Source organism: Physeter macrocephalus, chromosome 20 (genome assembly GCF_002837175.3).
Source record: "Physeter macrocephalus isolate SW-GA chromosome 20, ASM283717v5, whole genome shotgun sequence".
Classification (NCBI taxonomy): Eukaryota; Metazoa; Chordata; class Mammalia; order Artiodactyla; family Physeteridae; genus Physeter; species Physeter macrocephalus.
Genome location: NC_041233.1, coordinates 63,406,351 through 63,427,198, shown reverse-complemented (window position 1 = coordinate 63,427,198; position 20,848 = coordinate 63,406,351).

The window sequence follows — 20,848 nt, the reverse complement described above, 5'->3', positions numbered from 1 at the left end:
TGCTGAGCCTGCGCGTCCGGAGCCTGTGCTCCGCAACGGGAGAGGCCACAACAGTGAGAGGCCCGCGTACTACAAAAAAAAAAAATAATAATAATAATAATATTTGTAACCTAAGGCTATGGTGAGGGTAGTATGAGACAGGACTTGCAATGTATTTAGCCATGACTCCTGTATATACCAAGTTCTCAGTAAATGTCAGTGTGGACATTTTTGTTCTTATCCTGCTTTTTGTGTATGACTTTTGTCATCCTGTGCAAAATGAAAGTTCTTTGGTGTTTAATGGTAGCAAAACCAAAGGCATAGAAAATCTTACATTATATTTTTCCTGTAATAAGATCTAGTAATAAGCTGATACCCTGCTCTTTTTCAGTGTGATGTGAATGCAGCCTCTGTATATTCCTGTGATCAATTGTTCTCATACTCCCATGCCACAAATTTCCAAATTTGCTTTCTAGCTAACCTACTCTAAGTATTAACATTCTTCTACTCTCTAGGATGCAGTTGAAAACAGCTTTTTCCATCAATTCTGATTACCTCCAGGAGTCTTGGGCAAAATAATTTTATATGATTCCTTACCTGGGCCACTGTGGAGTAACAGGGAGTAGGTAACCCTTTCTCTATAACTACAAGGGAAAAAAGGGATATAAATTGTAAAGGGAAAAAAAAACTTTTCTCATTTGCCTATGGCATGATTATCTATTTATATCTGATGGAATCTATATAAAAACTAATAAAATTGTGAGAGGATGAATTATGTTTTCCCCCAAATTCAGATTTTGAAACCTTAACCCTTAATACCTTCAAAGTGACTGTATTTATAAATAGGGTCTTTAAAGAAGTGGCTTAGGTAAAAAATATGGGCCCTTAGTATGGACCATAATCAATCTGGTGTCCTTATAAGAAGAGGAAATTTGGATGCGCAAGGAGATACTAGAGATCTAGGTCCAGAGAGAGAAGTGGCCATCTACAAGCCAAGGAAGAGGCACCAGAAGACACTAGTCCTGCCAAAACCGTATCTTGGAGTTTTAGCTTTCAGAATATGAGAAAATAAATTTATGTTGGTTAAGTCACTTAGTCACTAGCGTTTTGTTGTTGTAGTTCTAGTTAACTAACACACCTATGAGATGATTTTAGCATGCAAGACCAATATACAAAAATAAGGTGTATTCTATACATAAGCAAGTAACAGCAAGGCTGAAGGGCTGACCCTTGCTGATAGCTAGCTTTTGGCAACGTAAGTCCAAAGGTATGGGAAACAGAAGAGTTTCCGACACTTTCCAAAATTCATGGAGATGTATTTCAGAAATGTCAAGAAGAAAGTCTTTCTCTAATGTAGATGCATGGAATTACTATGGCTCTGTGTTATTGGTCCATTTACTACAAGAAGCCTGATTATGGCTGATGATATACGGGGAAAATTCATCTTTGCAGGAGAAGTCTATGGCAAGATCAGCGTACATAGAATGTCAAGGGCCTTGCCAAGTAGGCCAGGATTCAGAAACTCAGTCTGGGAAACTGAGTCCAGTGCAAAGATGCCAACAGGGAAATGCACAGTCTTATGAGCAGAATCAAGGGAGGCAATAAGATAAGGTTAAGAAAGCTGTCAAATTATGAATATATTTATATCCATGGGCTTCCCTGGTGGCGCAGTGGTTGAGAGTCCGCCTGCCGATGCAGGGGAAATGGGTTCGTGCCCCGGTCCGGGAAGATCACACATGCCGTGGAGCGGCTGGGCCCGTGAGCCATGGCCGCTGAGCCTGCGTGTCCGGAGCCTGTGCTCCGCAATGGGAGAGACCACAACAGTGAGAGACCCGCGTACCGAAAAAAAAAAAAAAAAAATGCATACATTTATGTCCAGACCACACAATGACACACAGACTCTGTGAACAGGCACACTAGAAGTGCTAATTAAATTCCAGCTGCTCGGAAAAATCTCAGGAATTAGTTAGGGCCAGTCAGAAGTTAGGAAACCTCATTCATTCCATCGAAAGGGGCTGAGTGAAGTAGGAGTGAAGTAGGAGCTGATTTGTCTTTTTGACAAAGCGTATTATGTAAGTGGAGCTACCCTCTGTCCCTCCTGAGGGATTCTGTGATTTAATTCTCCCACAAACTCTAAACCATAGACAACATTATGGTCTATACTCTATGAGAAAACTGAAAAACAGAGAAGTTAAGTAAACTATCTAAGATCACACAACTAAGATAATGACAGAACCATGATTCAAAGCTGAACTGATACATTCTAGAGCCTATACATTTAGCCAGTATATTTTAGTGACCTCTCTCCTTGTCGGGACACCTTTGGTTGGGGACAGGGAAACACTCCGTGCTCACCAGCTCTAAGGGCACAGCCAACCGTCTACCCGTTATTTCAAATCAGGCAAATTTTTTCTCTCAAAATCCAAAAAGTCCTTTGAGTTTTGTACATAGTAAGTACTGTCTTTTCCTTTTGTACACTAGAGTGTTTCACTGATGGACTAGACATAATATTTTCTCAGGTACTGAAGTTCAGAGACCAAAGGAAAAAGCAAAACTCTTGTCTTTAGCACATGAGTTTAGTATTTTCTCCCCATCCCATAGCAGAAAAGAGGCATGGGTGGGTGGAAAAGTGGGAAGAAGTGAAGAATATCAACCATTTTGAAACCAACAGTTATTTATAAAATTATATTAAATTGAATTTATTGTGTCTACTTTGCAATACACCACCAACTTTTCAACTATTGAAATCAGCGTAATGGTATTGTAATATTGTGATGAGCTGTACATTTCACACAATATGATTCCCAGGTACAGAAAAGTTTAATTTTATTTAGGATTTTGTATATTTCAAATCAGAGATTGATAAATTATTTAATGAAAGCTAGAAATGAATCCAGCACCTCCTGCATGCAAAGCAAATTTGATTCAAGTCAATGTATTTTTGGCAATGACTTGTGCCTGCATGATTTATCAACATAAGGTGAAATGGCCCTAAACCAGCATGGTATCAGGCTTGCTGTGCATTGGGTCCTTCTGTGACAGACTGAGAGTAGAGTGGCAGAAAAGATAATTCATTTCCATAAGGAAGGTAGGGAAAGAATTGGGTTTGGGTTTTTGTTAAATTGTCAGCGTGGCTCAAACAACAGAGAATAAAGCAAAAGCACTAAAGAAACATAAAATTTACTTGACTCTACAATCATGGAAATTATCTTTGATTGCTGAAGAAAGAATATATTTCATTAGAGCTAACTGAGCTTATTATACTGCAGTTATTTACCTGAGCAACACAATTCAAAGATACTTAGAATCACCAGGAATTGATGACGGACTAGATATGGGGAGAGAGAGGTAACAAAGATTATTAAGCATGGCTTCTAAGTTGCTCAACATGATAAAGATTCAGAACACTGAATTTTTAACACTGGAAACAAACTGGTTTGGGGGAATTTAGACCAAGATTGTAGTTCCTGATTTGTTGCGACTGAGGTGCTTTTTAAACATCCCATTGCATAAGCTAAATTGGAAGTGGAACGTACCAAAGCAAAGCTCATAAGGGAGATAAGCTGAAAATAAAATCCTCAGAGTTCCCTGTGTTTGAGATCACTTGAGGGTATATACAGACAGGCATGTATAGATATGAAATGGTTTTGTTGGTTTTCTTTTTCATGTTTCTAATCACTAATTTTTCCATGTGCTTACTGCCCATGTTTACATCTATTTTGAAGAAATGTCTATTCAAATCTTTTGTCCAGTTTTTAAATTGGGTTGTCTTTTTGTGCATTTATTTTTTTACACAATCTGGATGCTACTCCTCTAATAGATGCATGTGTCTCATTCTGTGACTTGTCTTTCACTTTCTTGAGCATGTACTCTGGAGAACAAAAGATTTTATTTCTGATGAAATTCAGTTTTTTTCTCTGGTTGCTTTTGCTTTGAGTGTCATATCTAAGAATCTCTTGGCAAATCCAAGGTCACAAAGATTTCTATCTACGTTTTCCTCTAAGAGTTGTATAGTTTTAGTGCTTACGTTTAGGTCTTTGATTCATTTTGAGTTAATTTTGGTATTTGGGGTGAGGGAAGGGTCAGACTTTATTTTATGTGACTATCTACTTGTTTCAATACTATTATTGAAAAGACTCTTTTTTTCTCATTGAATTGTCTTAGCAATCTTCTCAAATATCAGTTGATGATAAAGTATGGGTTTATTTCTGGCCAGTCTGTCAGTCTGTCTGCTCATCTGCTTATCTATCTATCTATCCATCCATCTATAATCTCTTTAGTTTTGTAGTAAATTTTGAAATCTAAAACTGTGAGTCTATTATCTTTGTTATTCATTTTTAAGATTGTCTTGACTTTTAAGAGTCACTTGAATTTTCATATAAACTTTAGAGTCACCTTGTCAATTTTTACTAAAAAGGGAGCTCGGATTTTGATAAAGATTTTGCTGAATCTGTAGATCAATCTGGGGAGTATTGTTATCTTAATTATATTTTATTCCAATCAAATAAGTGAAATTATATTCCATGTTAATGAAGTTTAATTTCTTTCAATTATTTCAATTTTCAGAAATTAGAAATTATACTTCTTTTGGTTAAATTTACTTCTAAGTGTTATTATAATAAAAATTTAATGGAATTGTTTTATAAATTTCATTTGCGCTTGCTCATTGCTAGAGGGCAGAAATACAATTGATTTTTTTTTTTTGTACAATTGATTTTTATATATTGATCATTTATCATACAACTTTGCTAAGCTTTTTATTACCTTCAACAGATTTTATGAGGGATTACTTATTACAGTCTGTATGCAAGATCATATCTGCTGGATATATGTTCTTCCTTTCTAGTCTGGATGTTATCTACTTGCCTAATTTTCATATTTAGAAGTTACAGTACAATGTTGAATATAGGTCATGAGTGGATACACTTTTCTTGCTTTTCATAAGGGGAAAGTTTTCATGCTATCACCATTAAGTGTAATGTTATCTCTGGGTTTTTCATAGATGCAATTTATTTATTTGTAACATTTTATTTACTGCACTATACCAAAATATTATAATCTCACCAATATACAAAATTGAGATATTTTACATTCTTTCTTTGTACATCTTCGAAATCTGATGTGTATTTTATACTGATACCTCAGTTTGGACTAGCCACATTTTGAGGGTTAAATATCCACATAAACCTAATGATAAGGAAACACACTGTCCTGCACATTTCCATTGTCTAGTACATCTGCTTGTAGACAAACATTGTGAATGACTGCCACTCTCCAAATTCTATATTCTATCATTACAGATTTGGATACACTACCAGGACTTATACAGTAACAAAAATTAAACATTGTAAGACCAGTACTGTCTGATTCTAGATAAATGGCCATGAAACTGGCTGCCATGGACATAGATGTAATTTAGCAGTTTGAGGTTTCCCTTATTATTGCTAGAGTGTTGAATTTTTTTTTATCATGAAATGTTGCTTTGTCTTCCCCAAATATTTTTAATACATCTACTGTAATGATCATCTTGTGTTCTTTTTTCTAATAAAATGCTATATTATAGTAATTTTGTATGTTGAACCAACCTTACATTCCTGAAATAAATGTCACTTGGTCACTATATGTAATCTTTTTTATATGTTGCTGGATTCAATTTGCTAATATTTTGTGGAGAAATTTTGCTTATATTTTCATGAGGGATATTGGTCTCCAGTTTTCTTGCTGTATCATTTTGTGGTTTACTATCAAAGAAATACTGGCCTCATACAAGAACTGAGAAATCTTCTCTTCTATTTTTGGAAGGGATTTGGGAAGAACTGTTGTCAACTCATCTTTAAACATTTGGTAAAATTCACCAGTAAAGCCATCTGGTATGGAAGTTTTCTATGTGGGTAGTTTTTGATTACTAACTCATTCACTTTATTGTTATAATTATTCAGATGTTTTACTTCTTGAGTCAATTTTGGTACGTTGTGTCTTTTTAAGAATTTAAGGAATCTAAGTCACCTAATTCCATGGCATAAAAGTATAGTACTCCTTTACAATCATTTTTATTTCTGTAAGGTCAGTATTACAGATACTATTCCATTCGATTTTAATAACTGAAGCCCTCTTTCTCTCTCTTTTTTTTTGCTCAGTATAGTTAATGGTTTGCCAATAGTCAATTTTTTCAAAGAATCAACATTTTCTTTATTGTTTTCTATTCTTTATTCTGTATTTCATAATTATTATTTCCTACTTCTGTTTGCTTTAGGTTTACGTTTTTCTTCCTTTACTACCGTGATGAGATCGAAGTTTAGATTACTGAGTTGATTTTTAATTGAAGTATTATTTACTCAAAATATTGTATTAGTTTCAGGTGTACAACAAAATAATTTGATATGTTTACAGATTACACTTCATGAAAAGTTATTATAAAATATTGACTATATTCCCTGTGTTGTACATTACATCAGGGAAATGAAAATCAAAACCACAAAGAGATATTACCTCACATCTGTCAGAATGGCTATAGTCAAAAAGACAGGAAATAAGTGTTGGTGAGGATGTGGAAAAGTGAAAACTCTCATGCATTGTTGGTAAGAATGTAAATAGGTACAGTCATGATGAGAAATAATACGGAGGCTCCTCAAAAAATTTAAAAAAAGAACTACCATAAAATCCAGCAATCTCACTCCAGGGTATTCATCTGAAGAAAACAAAAACACTACTTCAAAAAGACACATATACTCCAATGTTCACAGCAGCATTATTTACAATAGCCAAGAATATGGAAGCAACCTAAGTGCCCAATAAAGGACGAATGGATAAAGAAATTGTGAGATACACACACATATGCGCAATGGAATATTAACCATGAAAAGGAATCTAATTTTGCCATTTGGGACAACATGGATGGACCCAGAGGATATTATGCTTAATGAAATAAGTCAAATTTTTTTTAATATAGGCATTTACAACTTTAAATTTCCCTCTAAGTACTGCGTTCACTAAATATCCTTAGTTTTGATAAGTTTTTTTCATTTATCTCAAAGTATTTTTAAATTTCTCGTGATTTTTAATCAATTCATTATTTATATGTATCTATATAATGTTTCATTTTCACACACTTGTGAGATCCCTAAATTTCCTTCTATTATTAATTTCTAGTATCATTTCATTGTTTTAAAATTTATTGTGGCTTCTTTTATGGCTTAAACTATGGTCTATCCTGGACAATATTCTATGTGCACTTAAGAAGAAGGTATTTTCTGCTGTTGCTGGGTAGCATGTTATATAGATGTTTATTAGGTCAAGTTGGTTTACAGAGCTGTTTAGGTGTTCTTTTTCCTTGCTGATCTTCTCTCTAGCTGTTCTGAAAAATACTTTCCAGATTTTCTGATTTTGCTTTTACTTTAAACCAGTTTCTGCTAGCCTGATACTTCCAAATGGCCTGATATCCTTTACAATTACCAAGGATTATACCATTGATATTATTATGAAAGGAGAGGATTATGGTATTGTGATATTAACAATAAATAATCTTGATCAGCTGCTTTTTAAGCATACCTTACCATGCACCAGTCCTTAGGATAAGAACTTTCTTATGACAATGAAGAATCCAAGAGAAAATGTTAACACTGAAATCAGGCTTTTCATGGCCCATGATGCCTATAACCACAAATATGCTTTTTAAAAATAACCCTAAAAGCCTTACAGAGGAGGTGGAGCAATAATTATTAAAAATTAAATTTCCTTGTATGACAGGAAGTTGAGGTGAATACAGAGTTAGTATGACAACATCTGCAATTAAACAATGTCAGCTTATTATCAATACAAAAACACATATCAGGAGCTTCCCTGGTGGCGCAGTGGTTGAGAGTCCGCCTGCCGATGCAGGGGACACGGGTTCGTGCTCCGGTCCGGGAGGATCCCACGTGCCGCGGAGCGGCTGGTCCCGTGAGCCATGGCCGCTTGTCCTGCGCATCCAGAGCCTGTGCTCTGCGACGGGAGAGGCCGCAGCGGTGAGAGGCCCGCATACCGCAAAAAAAAAAAAAAAAAAAAAAAAACCACACACACACATATCAGGCACAGAAGATGGCTCCTCTGCCATTAATTTCTCTAATAAACCCAACTTATTGCTTTTCACATGCAGTATAGGAGACAGCAGATTATAGTTTGCAATGATGATTGCTTAGAGCTCAAGAGGGAAAATAAGTTATTGGCATTTAAAATTGCACATAGCCTTTCCAACAAAAGATATATCTAATTTCAACTTATGAGTTAAATGATTCAAAATATATTTATAAGAGAGGTGACAATTTTTCCCTTTTTTTTAGTAAATATTTTATATAGCTGAAAGAATTTTGGTATCTTTCATATCAAGTTTTGCATTTTAGATACCTCTCTGTTTAAAAGGAGAAAGTATAGATATTTTCCCCCTTAAAAAATTCATACAGAAGATTAGTCCAAAGCTAATCAAGAGAGGAAGAGTGAATGATAGAAAGTTGAGGATTGACTTATCATCTGAAGAGCCTGGCTAGGGGACTGACAGCTCACTAATTCTGCCTGAGTCTTCTGACAGTACTGCCCAGGGGCTCTCTGAGACAAATGTCACAGCTTCCAAACTGTTCTGCTTCCTTCCACTCATGATACCTTCAATAAGCCCCTACACAATGTTCCACGGCATGGGCTCTCACCAGTTCATGAGCACAGGTAAGACACATTAGGGACTCCAAAAACTTTTTTGAAGGTACTCTCAACAAAATGAGGTCTTGTTTCAGAAAAGGGAATAAGAGTTCATCACATTTGTTACATTTGGGTTTGTGATCCCACTCAAATACACAAGCAGGTTTAGCTTAGGGGAATTTGTGCCACATGTAGACAAGGGGATTGGATTAGATCACTGATTCTCAACTCTAGCTGAGACTCAGAATCTTGCAAAGAATTTTGTAAAAATGACAATACTTCAGGCTCCAACTCAAAAGTTTCAGATTCAGATGATGCAAAATGGCCCCTTAGAATCTCTCTTTTTTACAAGAGCCATGGGTCATTCTGACAACATTGCGTATTTAGAAGCCCAGGAGCAGATGGCTTCAAAAGTCCAAGCAGAATCTATTGGTGAAGTTAATGAACTTTTGTCTTATTTTTCTAAGGATCATTTGTATTTGTTTTTATTTTTTACTTGTAGATATGTTTTACATGTTTTTCTCTGGCTATACATACAGGGCCTCTATACCTTACTTGTACAATTCACCTCACACCTACTCATAAAAAAGTGTCTTCAGTGAATGAAAGCCAGGCACAGATGGTCTGTGGATCTGTAACATCCCTAAATATAACTATACCACCCCCTCTACATACGTACACACACACACACACACACACACACACACACACACAACTGCCTAAGGTAGGCACAAGGGTTTCCTACTTATTTGCTTGCCTTTTATGATTTCCCTCCCTTTTTATTCCCACTTATCTCTCTGCTGCTTCCAGAGATTTTATCACCCACCTAGATACTATATTCCTCACCTCTGTATGTGGAAGGCTCTGATTTAGCAGAACTCCAGAGCCTATGCTTTATCTATCACCCCATGCTGTATATCAGGACTGAAATGATAGACCACTTAGAGATTTTTGGTTAAGACTTCATGGAGAAGGTGACACTAGAACAAAGTTTGGCAGATGAGTACAAGTCATTAGGTATGGTCAGAACTTAGCTAATGCCCAAGAAAGAGTTTCCAGTTGTTTCACTGATACAAGGATTGATCAATTAATTGATTAATGAACTTGTTTTAGCAAGCATATGAATGAGTGGTAAAAGCCTATGATTTGATGATAACTCTTGGTTCCATGAGGCAGAATTCTGACTCAACCTGGCTTAAATCGAAAGTAAAATTATACACACAATACTAATTTATTAGTTTACAGGTACATAACTCTAAACACTCAAACATTTAAGATCAATGCAATATTTTATCCATGTCTCAGTTTGGCTTACCGTGTCATTAACTTCATAGGTAGGCTCTTTTATGGTATGTAAAATAGATCACAGGCTACTCTGGGCTTATATATTATGAGATTAGCAATCCTAGTATAAGAGCCAGGGACAGTGCCCATGTATTTACCTCACTGTGTCCTTTTCATGAGCCCAAAAACAGTTAAATTTCAGAGCTTCCCTAGCAGTAAGTTTAAGATTACAACTAAATGCTGGCTACTGAAGTGTAGTCAGGAGTGATAATTCCAAGCCCAGTCTTAAGAGCTTCTTGCTGGATCATTCAGCTCTTCATCCAATGCTGTGGTGTCCTTGGGAATGTACATGTTCCAGGTAGTATAGCTACAAGATACATGAGGGCATCCAATCCATATTAGCCTTTGCATTATTGAGAAATAAACGTTCATTGTGCAAAGCCACTGAGATGTCAGGGCTTATTTTTAACCAAAGCATAGGCTAGCCAGACCTTTCCCCCAATTATTTTAGCATAAATTCCAGAATTGACTTGGGTCACATAACCATATCTGAAATAAGCTCAGTGACTGGGGTATAGAATAATCTCTTGGGCCAAGACAGGTTTCATAACCCATTTGGACAAGCCAGAAACAAATCATGTAGAGCCATTCCCTTAAAGAATAGTAATTAGATACTGAGTGTCTTCTATATGTTCCATGGCTATATCTGATCTTGTGGTAGGTGAACTCTTCTGTACACAAGCAGCAGTCTCTGGGAGTATTTGCTGGCACAAGCTCACAACTCTAAGAAAACTTATTCTGAGGTAAGATTTTGTTTTGGTCTATTTCTTTCACACAGATTAATTTTACAAGTCAACAACTAGAAATTTAAGCTTCACAGTTTTCTTCTCACCCATCCTCCTTTTATGACTAGATGGTAATACTACTCAATTTAATGGGTTTATTTTTCCTCAAATATAGAAGGGCATCAAGCAAAATCCTTATTTTCTACTAACACTCTTATCTGGATTGTTTTTTATTAAAATGAATATATCTGTGTTAGGGAAAAATAAATGTATTTCCTTGGAAATCCTACGAAAGTGGAGAGTTAAACTTCAGGGTTTATCACTGATATCCTATCTGGAGGATTCCCATCAAATTTAATCTCATTCTGGGGCCAATTTTCATTACAGAAAACCTTGCTTTCATTTAAGAAGCAGTGCAGGGAATATATGCATTCCAAGAACACAGAATAATAATAATAAAAAAAGTCTTTCTCTATACTAGGAATTATGTAGCATAATCAGAGACATCATTATATGCAGATGGTTTCTCTCATTTTGAATTTCAGATTTCTTAGGAAAATCCCTCTTCCACAATTGGGCTTCCCTCAAAGGGAAGCCCTTTATTAACAGTGCAGATTAACCCCCTTATCTGTAGCCACATTTTCTTTATCTTATAATGTATATGTGAATGCCTACTATGACTGGATGCTGTAATGGAGTCAAGACAAGTAGAAGACACACAAAACAAAATGTTATCAGTTAAATAGTCAAATCAGTAAAAGAGTCAACAATTTAAAACTATTCATTTGGAATAAGGTAATTTCAAGTGGAACCAGAACTATCTTGAATTTCAAGAAAGAAATGAGGCATAAAATGGCCAGAAGTATGTTTTACGTTTGATGCAGGTGTCTGCTTTAAGGGAAATATAGACAACTCAGAGGTCAACAACTCAGAACAGATAATGAAAGGATTAGGTGATCAGCTTTCGTAGGCACTTTGAAGATAGTAGGTTGTTTAGGCTATAGATTAGTGGGAAATAGGAGAGTGTCCATGGATCATTAAGCTCAGGAGATCTCTTTGGGGAGAAAGCCAGCAATATTAAAATTTGTATGTAACAAACTAATGTCTGCACATAATTTTCTTCCCAGCTACTACAACGAAAATGATAAGCATTGTGGTTCCACATATAAGGAGCTTGAAAGTTACCACTCCAGCCTAACAAGAAGCTTGACAGGTTGAAAAATCAACAACTTTCCGTGGATATGTAAGAGAAGGGAAGATACAGAGCAAACCCCTGCCCTAAAGACTTAAGAGAGGGATAGGCTAATACAGATGGTCACAACTTACCACAGCAGAAACAACATCGGGAACCGGTGACAAGGTAGGAAAAACTCAACTTTAATTGACAAATCGCTAGAGGCTCAGTGTGGACAACTCTGAGAGTTAAAAACTCCAGGGAGACCAAGTCATAGGAGGTCCCCACAATTCTGTGATATTTACTTCCAGGAGATCAAGCAGGTTCTCAGAGTAAATTTCAGAGTTCCAGCAGGGAAAGGGGAAATTGAACCATTTTGAAAAACGCCAGAGCACTCAGTTCTTCTTAACAAGGCCTATCCTCAGGGGAAACTAACTAACCAGAGCCTAATCCACTGTGTTGGATCCTAACTGACCTAGGGGAAGGGAAATAACCAACTCCAAGCCCACCTAGCCTTCCACAAGGGAGAAGGAAGATACTCAACTTCACCTCACTCCAGCCATCCTGTCCCACCCAAGGGGTGGGAGGTGGCTGAAAAACACTTGTGAAGTTCACAGTTCAGAAGTTTACTAAAAGACTGAAAATTGTAGGCGTGCAGAATACATCCTCTCCCCCACATACCTTCCCACCACATTATTAAAATCTTATTTATAGCAGTTCCTTTTACCCAGTACATCATCTGGTTATCAAGAAAAAATTACAGAGCATACACACACACACTTTGAAGAAAAAGAGCAAGCACATGTGTGGCACATTCCCACACATGGCAGGAATGTTAAGACAATATGTTATCTACCAGAAATCTTTATATTTTAAATATAAAGATGCACACAGATTAAAAGTAAATGAAAGGAAAGGGATTTCCCTGGTGGTGCAGTGGTTAAGAATCCTCCTGCCAATGCAGGGGACATGGGTTTGAGCCCTGGTCCAGGAGGATCCCACATGCCACAGAGCAGCTAAGCCCATGCACCACAACTACTGAGCCTGCACTCCAGAGCCCGCAAGCCACAACTGCAGAGCCCGAGTGCCACAACTGCTGAAGCCTGCAAACCTAGAACCTGTGCTAGACAACAAAGAGAAGCCACCTAAATGAGAAGTCTGTGCACCACAACAAAGAGTTGCCCCCGCTCGCCGCAACTAGAGAGAACTCACACAGCAACGAAGACTCAATGCAGCCAAAAAATATAATAAATAAAATATAGTTTAAAAAAAGTAAATGAAAGGAAGAAAATATACCTGCTGAAACTAAGCAAAAGAAAGCAGAAGTAGTTACTTTAATTTCAGATAGAGCAGACTCAATGCAAGGAGAGTTATCAGGGATAAAGAGGGGCATTACATAATGATAAAGGGGTCAGTTAGCACAGAGACAATAACCCTTAACATGCATACACCTTACAACAGAGCATTAAACTATGTAAGGCACAAACTAATAGAATTTAAAAGAAATATTTGAATCTGCCATTATGATTGGAGACTTCATGCTCCTTTATTAGAACTGGACAGATACAACAGGCAGAAGATCAGTAAAGACAAAGTTAAACTCAACAACGTCATTAATCAACTGTATATAGTTGATGTCTATAGACTACTTCACCCAGCAAATGCAGAATGAACATTCTTCCCAAGCTCACATGGAACATTCATCAAGATGGACCGTTTCTGTGCCATAACACATGCTTTAACAAATTTAAAAGAATAGAAATCATAGAATGCCTGCCCTTGGAAAAGAATGGAATTAAACTAGAAATTGATAACCAAAGATTAATAAAATGAATAAAATATGTGGATATTAAACAATATATTTATAAATAACATATGGATCAAAAAAGAAATCTCAAAATAAAGAATATTTTGAATAAATGAGAAAACACAACTTATCACAATTTGTGGGATACAGTTAAAGCAGTGCTCAGAAGGAAACTGATAGTATTTAATGCATATATTAGAAGACCTACAGTTAATCGTCTAAGGTTCCACCTTAGAAAACTAGAAAAAAGAAGAGCAAATTTAACCCAAAATAAAGAGTAGAAAAAAATAAGAAATCAATGGAATTGAAAACAGGAAATCAATAGAGGAAATCGATGGAAACAAAAGCTGGTTCTTTGTTTATCTTATGCAATAAAATACATACGATTCTCACCAGGCTAATTAAGAAATAAAAGATAAAGGACACAAATTACTAATATCAGAAATGAAAGAGAACATTACTACAGATTCTATGGACATTAAAAGGTTAATAAGGAATGCCATGAACAACTCTATGCACATAAATTTGACGACCTATATGAAATGAACCAATTCCTTGAAAGACACAAATTGCCAAAACTCAGAAGAAGAAATAGATAACCCAAATAAACCTCTGTCTGTTAAAGAAATTTAACCAATAATTAATCACTTTCCAAAACAGAGAGCACCAGGCCCAGATAGGTTCACTGGTGAATTCTACCAAATGTGTTAGGAAGAAATTATACCAATTCTATACAATCGTTTTCAGTGGATAGGAGCAGAGAAAATACTTCCAAACTCACTGTATGAGGCCAGTGTCACCTTAATACCAAAAACAGGTGAAGCATTACACGAAAAGAAAACTACTGACCAATATGTCTCATGAACATAGATATAAAAATCCTTGAGCAAATGGGAGAACCTTCCCTTGTCCCTCATGTTAGTGGGAAGACTTTGAGTTTCTCACCATTAAGTGTAATTTTAGGTGTAACTTTTTTTGTCTTTATCAAGTTGAGCAACTCTCTGTTATTCCTACATAGCTGAGAGTTTTATCATAAATGGGTGTTGGATTTTGCCAAATGCTTTTCCTGCATCTATTGGTATGATCCTGTGATTTTCCTTTTTAGCCAGTTGATGTGATGAGTTACATTAATTTTTGAATGTCTGTTTTGAATGCACAGCCTTGTATACATGGGATGAATCCCACTTGATCATGGTATATTTTTAAAAATATATTGTTGGGTGTGACTTGCTAAAACATTTTGTCAAGGATTTTTGCATCTATATTCATGAGATCAATTAAACAGAATTGGAGAGCACAGAAATAGACCCATAATAAATGTAATCAGCTTATCTTTGACAGAGGAGTAAAGGCAATACAATGGAGAAAAGAAAGCTGTTTCAACAAATGGTGCTAGAACAACTGGACATCAACACGCAAAAAAATAACAATATAGGCAAAGACCTTACATCTTTCACAAAAAACAACTCAAAATGGATCATAGGCCTAAATGTTATGTGCAAAACTTTAAAACTCCTAGAAGATAATATAGGAAAAAGCCTAGATAACATTGGCTATGGTGATTCTCTGCAAAAGACAATGTTAAGAGAATGTGAAGACAAGCCACAGACTGGGAGAAAATAGTTGCAAAAGACATATCTGATAGAAGACTTGAATAAACATTTTTCCAAAGCAGACATACATATGGCCAACAGGTACATGAAAAGGTGCTCAAACATCATTAATCATCAGGGAAATGCAACTCAAAACCACAATGAGATATCACTTCATACCTGTTAGAATGGATATTATCAAAAAGACAAGAAATAAGTGTTGACAAGGATGTGCAGAAAAGGGGATCCTTGTGTACTTGTGGGAATGCAAATTAGTGCAGCCACTATGGAAAACAGCATGAAAGCTCCTCAAAAATTACAAACAGAGCTACCAAATGATCCAGCAATTCTACTTCTGGGTATATGTTCAAAGGAAATGAAAACAGAACCTCAAAGAGGTATCTGCACTGCCACATTCATTGTTATATTACTCACAATAGCAAAGATATGGAAACAACCTAAGCGTCCATCAATGAAAGTGTGGATACAAAAGGTGTGATATATATTTAAAATGGAATATTATTCAACCATGAGAAGAGACACCCTGCCATTTGCCCTAACATGGATGGATAATGATGACATCATAGTAAATGAAATAAGTTAGAGAAAGACAAATCCTGCATGATGTCATTTATACATGGATTCTAAAAAAGCCAAATTCATAGAAACAGAGACTAGAATTCTACCCAATCCATTATATTCTGTTATACCAGCCCCAACAAATTAAGACAGAAATTTTAGGGTTTCCTCCTCGATAAATGAGCCATGTGGTTCAATAGGATTGACCCCCAGATTTACTATACCCCAAGGGTAGACTCTGGTTATCTCCAAACATTTATTCAATGGCTGTAGGAAGTTATAGACACACTTTTTCTGTAGTTGAATGAAGTTTGTAGCACTAGTGTTGTAGCATCCATCTTGCAATAGTTAGGAAAGTTGGTGTGAGGATAACACAGATATGTAGAATATGGTAAAGCCAGGAAAAAAAAAATTCAAAAAAATGGAGCCATAACCCTGAAAAAAACTGTTTAATGCCTATATTCAGATTTATAATCTAATAAATTCCCTTCATTGTTTAATTTATTTTGAATGGGCTTCTCTGTAACTTTCAAGCAAAAACATCCTATCTGATAAAAAATATGTATTTTCAACTATTTTTAAGTCACTGGAACTAAAGATTTGAGAGTTTAGATTAATTGCCCAAAACTTCTGTCATCAAGTGTCACTGGGAATTGAACTCAACTGGCTTAATACAACACAAAAACCAATGAATTGTTCATTTAAAAAATTCATCTTCTCAAAGGCACAAAATCTGCAATTTCAGAAATCAGTTATGCATAAAAACATAATTGAAGGGTTAAGTATTAAAATAAGCAAATATTGAGCCTTTGGCAGGATGAATGATATTATAGATAGTTGTTTTTCTAGAAAGCCTTAATAAACCTGAGTGCTGCCATATTTCCCAAAGGGATAAAGCACATAAAATGCAAACTCCCCTGGGGATCCTCTAATAGTTAATCACTGATGGGCTTCCTGTCCCTGTATGACCTTGAGAGGAATGTCAAGAAGCAGAAGCATCCTAAGCATCTAATGAAACTTCCGCTGAGATTGACAAATACACATCAAGTTAACTTGCTATTGACCACCTGTGGGTTGAGTCAGGTGTCAGCAGTTTGTGTTAACAAGGGAGAAGAGAAACATCTGATTACACTCTCCTTTCACCACTTTCAGGCATCAAACTGCCTGCACAAATTTCACTTCCACTGCCTCAGTTCCCCCTCCTATACCATGAGTTCACTTCCCATGAGGACATGTTGGCAGGAACAACTAAATAAATATACAGTTGTTTTACACATGTTTAATTTAAAATAGTAATCATGATAATAAGAGAGCCTTTGGAAAGAAAAGGAAATAGAAAAATTGTATCACTCATAATGCTGTTTTAGAGAAAACATGGTATTATATTCACTATGTGATGGTGGTTGTGCATGTGCGTGATTTATAACTGTTGGTGACATAAATAAAAGTGCATACAGAATTTTCTAACATTATGTCAAATATTTTCTGTAATTAAATATATATGAAAATGGCAATATGAATGCTATTTGAATTCTTTAGTATGGTAAATTTAACTACAATATTACACAATATATGAACACTTAGATGATCTCCAACTATTTTAAATAAAAACAAGTCTCCTTGTATGTATGTAAAAGATTTTCTCATATTTAAGGATTCCTCCATGAGTAAAAGGTAGGTTAAATGTTATATACTTTCTAAAGGTTTGATAGTGAATGGACAACTTTTATCTAGAAAGTTTGAGCCAGTAAAAAATCATGTCAGAAATGTGACTAAACTGCCCATTTTATTGCCAGTACCATTGCCATCATGAAAGATTATCATTTAAATCATTTCTCATCGGCTAGGTTAAAAACACAAAACAACAAATTATTATGCTAGCTTAATTGAAAACAGTAAGGTAGTGACTTTATTTCCAATAATATTTTTACATTACCTGTAAGTCAGATATTTCCCTCTGCCCTTTGTAGGTACCTTGTTTTACTTTTTATGTTATTTAGATATAAATAATATCATTATTTGATTGAATTATTCTCTCTGGTTTGCTTTTCACCTTTTAATTTGTGCATTTAAATGTAGAGAGTTTCTGGACAGCAGAAGCAAGAAGAACTACAATCCTGCAGCCTGTGGAACAAAAACCACATTCACAGAAAGATAGACAAGATGAAAAGGCAGAGGGCTATATACCAGGTGAAGGAACAAGATAAAAACCCAGAAAAACAACTAAATGAAGTGGAGATAGGCAACCATCCAGAAGATGAATTCAGAATAATGATAGTGAAGATGATCCAGGAACTTGGAAAAAGAATGCAGGCAAAGATCGAGAAGATGCAAGAAATGTTTAACAAAGACCTAGAAGAATTAAAGAACAAACAAACAGAGATGAACAATACAATAACTGAAATGAAAAATACACTAGAAGGAATCAATGGCAGAATAACTGAGGCAGAAGAACAGATAAGAGACCTGGAAGACAGAATGGTGGAATTCACTGCCGCAGAACAAAATAAAGAAAAAAGAATGAAAAGAAATGAAGACAGCCTAAGAGACCTCTGGGACAACATTAAATGAAACAACATTCGTATTATAGGGGTCCCAGAAAGAGAAGAGTGAGGGAAAGGGCCTGAGAAAATATTTGAAGAGATTATAGTCGAAAATTTCCCAAACATGGGAAAGGAAATAGCCACCCAACTCCAGGAAGCACAGAGAGTCCCAGGCAGGATAAACCCAAGGAGAAACATACCGAGACACATAGTAATCAAACTGACAAAAATTAAACACACAGAAAAATTACTGAAAGCCCCAAGGGAAAAATGACAAATAACATACAAGGGAACTCCCATAAGGTTAACAGCTGATTTCTTAGCAGAAACTCTACAAGTCAGAAGGGAGTGTCAAAACATATTTAAAGTGATGAAAGGGAAGAACCTACAACCAAGATTACTCTACCCTGCAAGGATCTCATTCAGATTTGATGGAGAAATCAAAAGCTTTACAGACAAGCAAAAGCTAAGAGAATTCAGCACTACCAAACCAGCTCTACAACAAACGCTAAAGGAACTTCTCTAAGTGGGAAACACAAGAGAAGAAAAGGACCTACAAAAACAAACCAGTAACAATTAAGAAAATGGTCATAAGAAAATACATATCAATAATTACCTTAAATGTGAATGGATTAAATGCTCCAACCAAAAGATCCAGGCTTGCTGAATGGATAAAAAAACAAGACCCATATATATGCTGTCTATAAGAGACCCACTTCAGACCTAGGGACACATACAGACTGAAAGTGAGGGGATGGACAAATACATTGCATGCAAATGGAAATAAAAAGAAAGCTAGAGCAGAAATACTCATATCAGATAAAATAGACTTTAAAATAAAGAATGTTACAAGAGACAAGGAAGGACACTAAATAATGATCAAGGGATCAATCCAAGAAGATATAACAGTTACACATATAAATGCACCCAACATAGGAACACCTCAATACATAAGGCAACTGCTAACAGCTATAAAATAGGAAATCGACAGTGACACAATATTAGTGGAGGACTTTAACACCTCACTTATACCAATGGATAGAGCATCCAAACAGAAAATTAATAAGGAAACACAAGCTTCAGATGACACAATAGACAGAAAGATTTAATTGATATTTATAGGACATTCCATCCAAAAACAGCAGATTACACTTGCTTAAGTGCACATGGAACATCCTCCCGGATAGATCACATCTTGGGTCACAAATCAAGCCTCAGTAAATTTAAGAAAATTGAAATCATATCAAGCATCTTTTCTGACCACAATGCTATGAGATTAGAAATCAATTACAGGGGAAAAAAGTAAGATACAAACACATGGAGGCTAAACAATACTTTACTAAATAACCAAGAGATCACTGAAGAAATCAAAGAGGAAATAAAAAAATACCTAGAAACAAATTACAATGAAAACACGATGATTCAAAACCTATGGGATGCAGCAAAAGCAGTTCTAAGAGGGAAGTTTATAGCAATACAAGCCTACCTCAAGAAACAAGAAACATCTCAAATAAGCAATCTAACCTTACACCTAAAGGAACTAGAGAAAAAAGAACAAACAAAAACCAAAGTTAGTAGAAGGAAAGAAATAATAAAGATCAGAGCAGAAATAAATGAAATAGAAACAAAGAAAACAATAGCAAAGATCAATAAAAGTAAAAGCTGGTTCTTTCAGAAAATAAACAAAATTGACAAACCAAACCAGACTCATCAAGTAAAGGAGGGAGAGGACTCAAACCAATAAAATTAGAAATGAAAAAGAAGAAGTTACAACAGACACTGCAGATATACAAAGCATCCTAAGTGACTACTACAATCAACTCTATGCCAATAAAATGGACAACCTGGAAGAAATGGACAAATTCTTAGAAACATATAATCTTCCAAGACTGAAACAGCAAGAAACAGAAAATATGAACAGACCAATCACAAGTAATGAAATTGACACTCTGATTAAAAATCTTCCAACAAACAAAAGTCCAGGACCAGAGGGCTTCACAAGTGAATTCTATCAAACATTTAGAGAAGAGCTAACACCCATCTTTCTCAAACTCTTCCAAAAAATTCTATGAGGCCACCATCACCCTGATACCAAAATGAGACAGAGATATTACAAAAAAAGAAAATTACAGACCAATGTCACTGATGAATATAGATGCAAAAATCCTCAAAAAATACTAGCAAACAGAAACCAACAACACATTAACAGGACCATACACCATGATAAAGTGGGATTTACACCAGGGATGCAAGGATTCTTCAATATATGCAAATCAATGTGATACACCATACTAACAAATTGAAGAATAAAAACCATATAATCATCTCAATAGATGCAAGAAAAGCTTTTGAAAAAATTCAACACCCATTTATGATAAAAACTCTCCAGAAAGTGGGCATAGAGGGAACCTACCTCAACATAATAAAGGTTGTATACG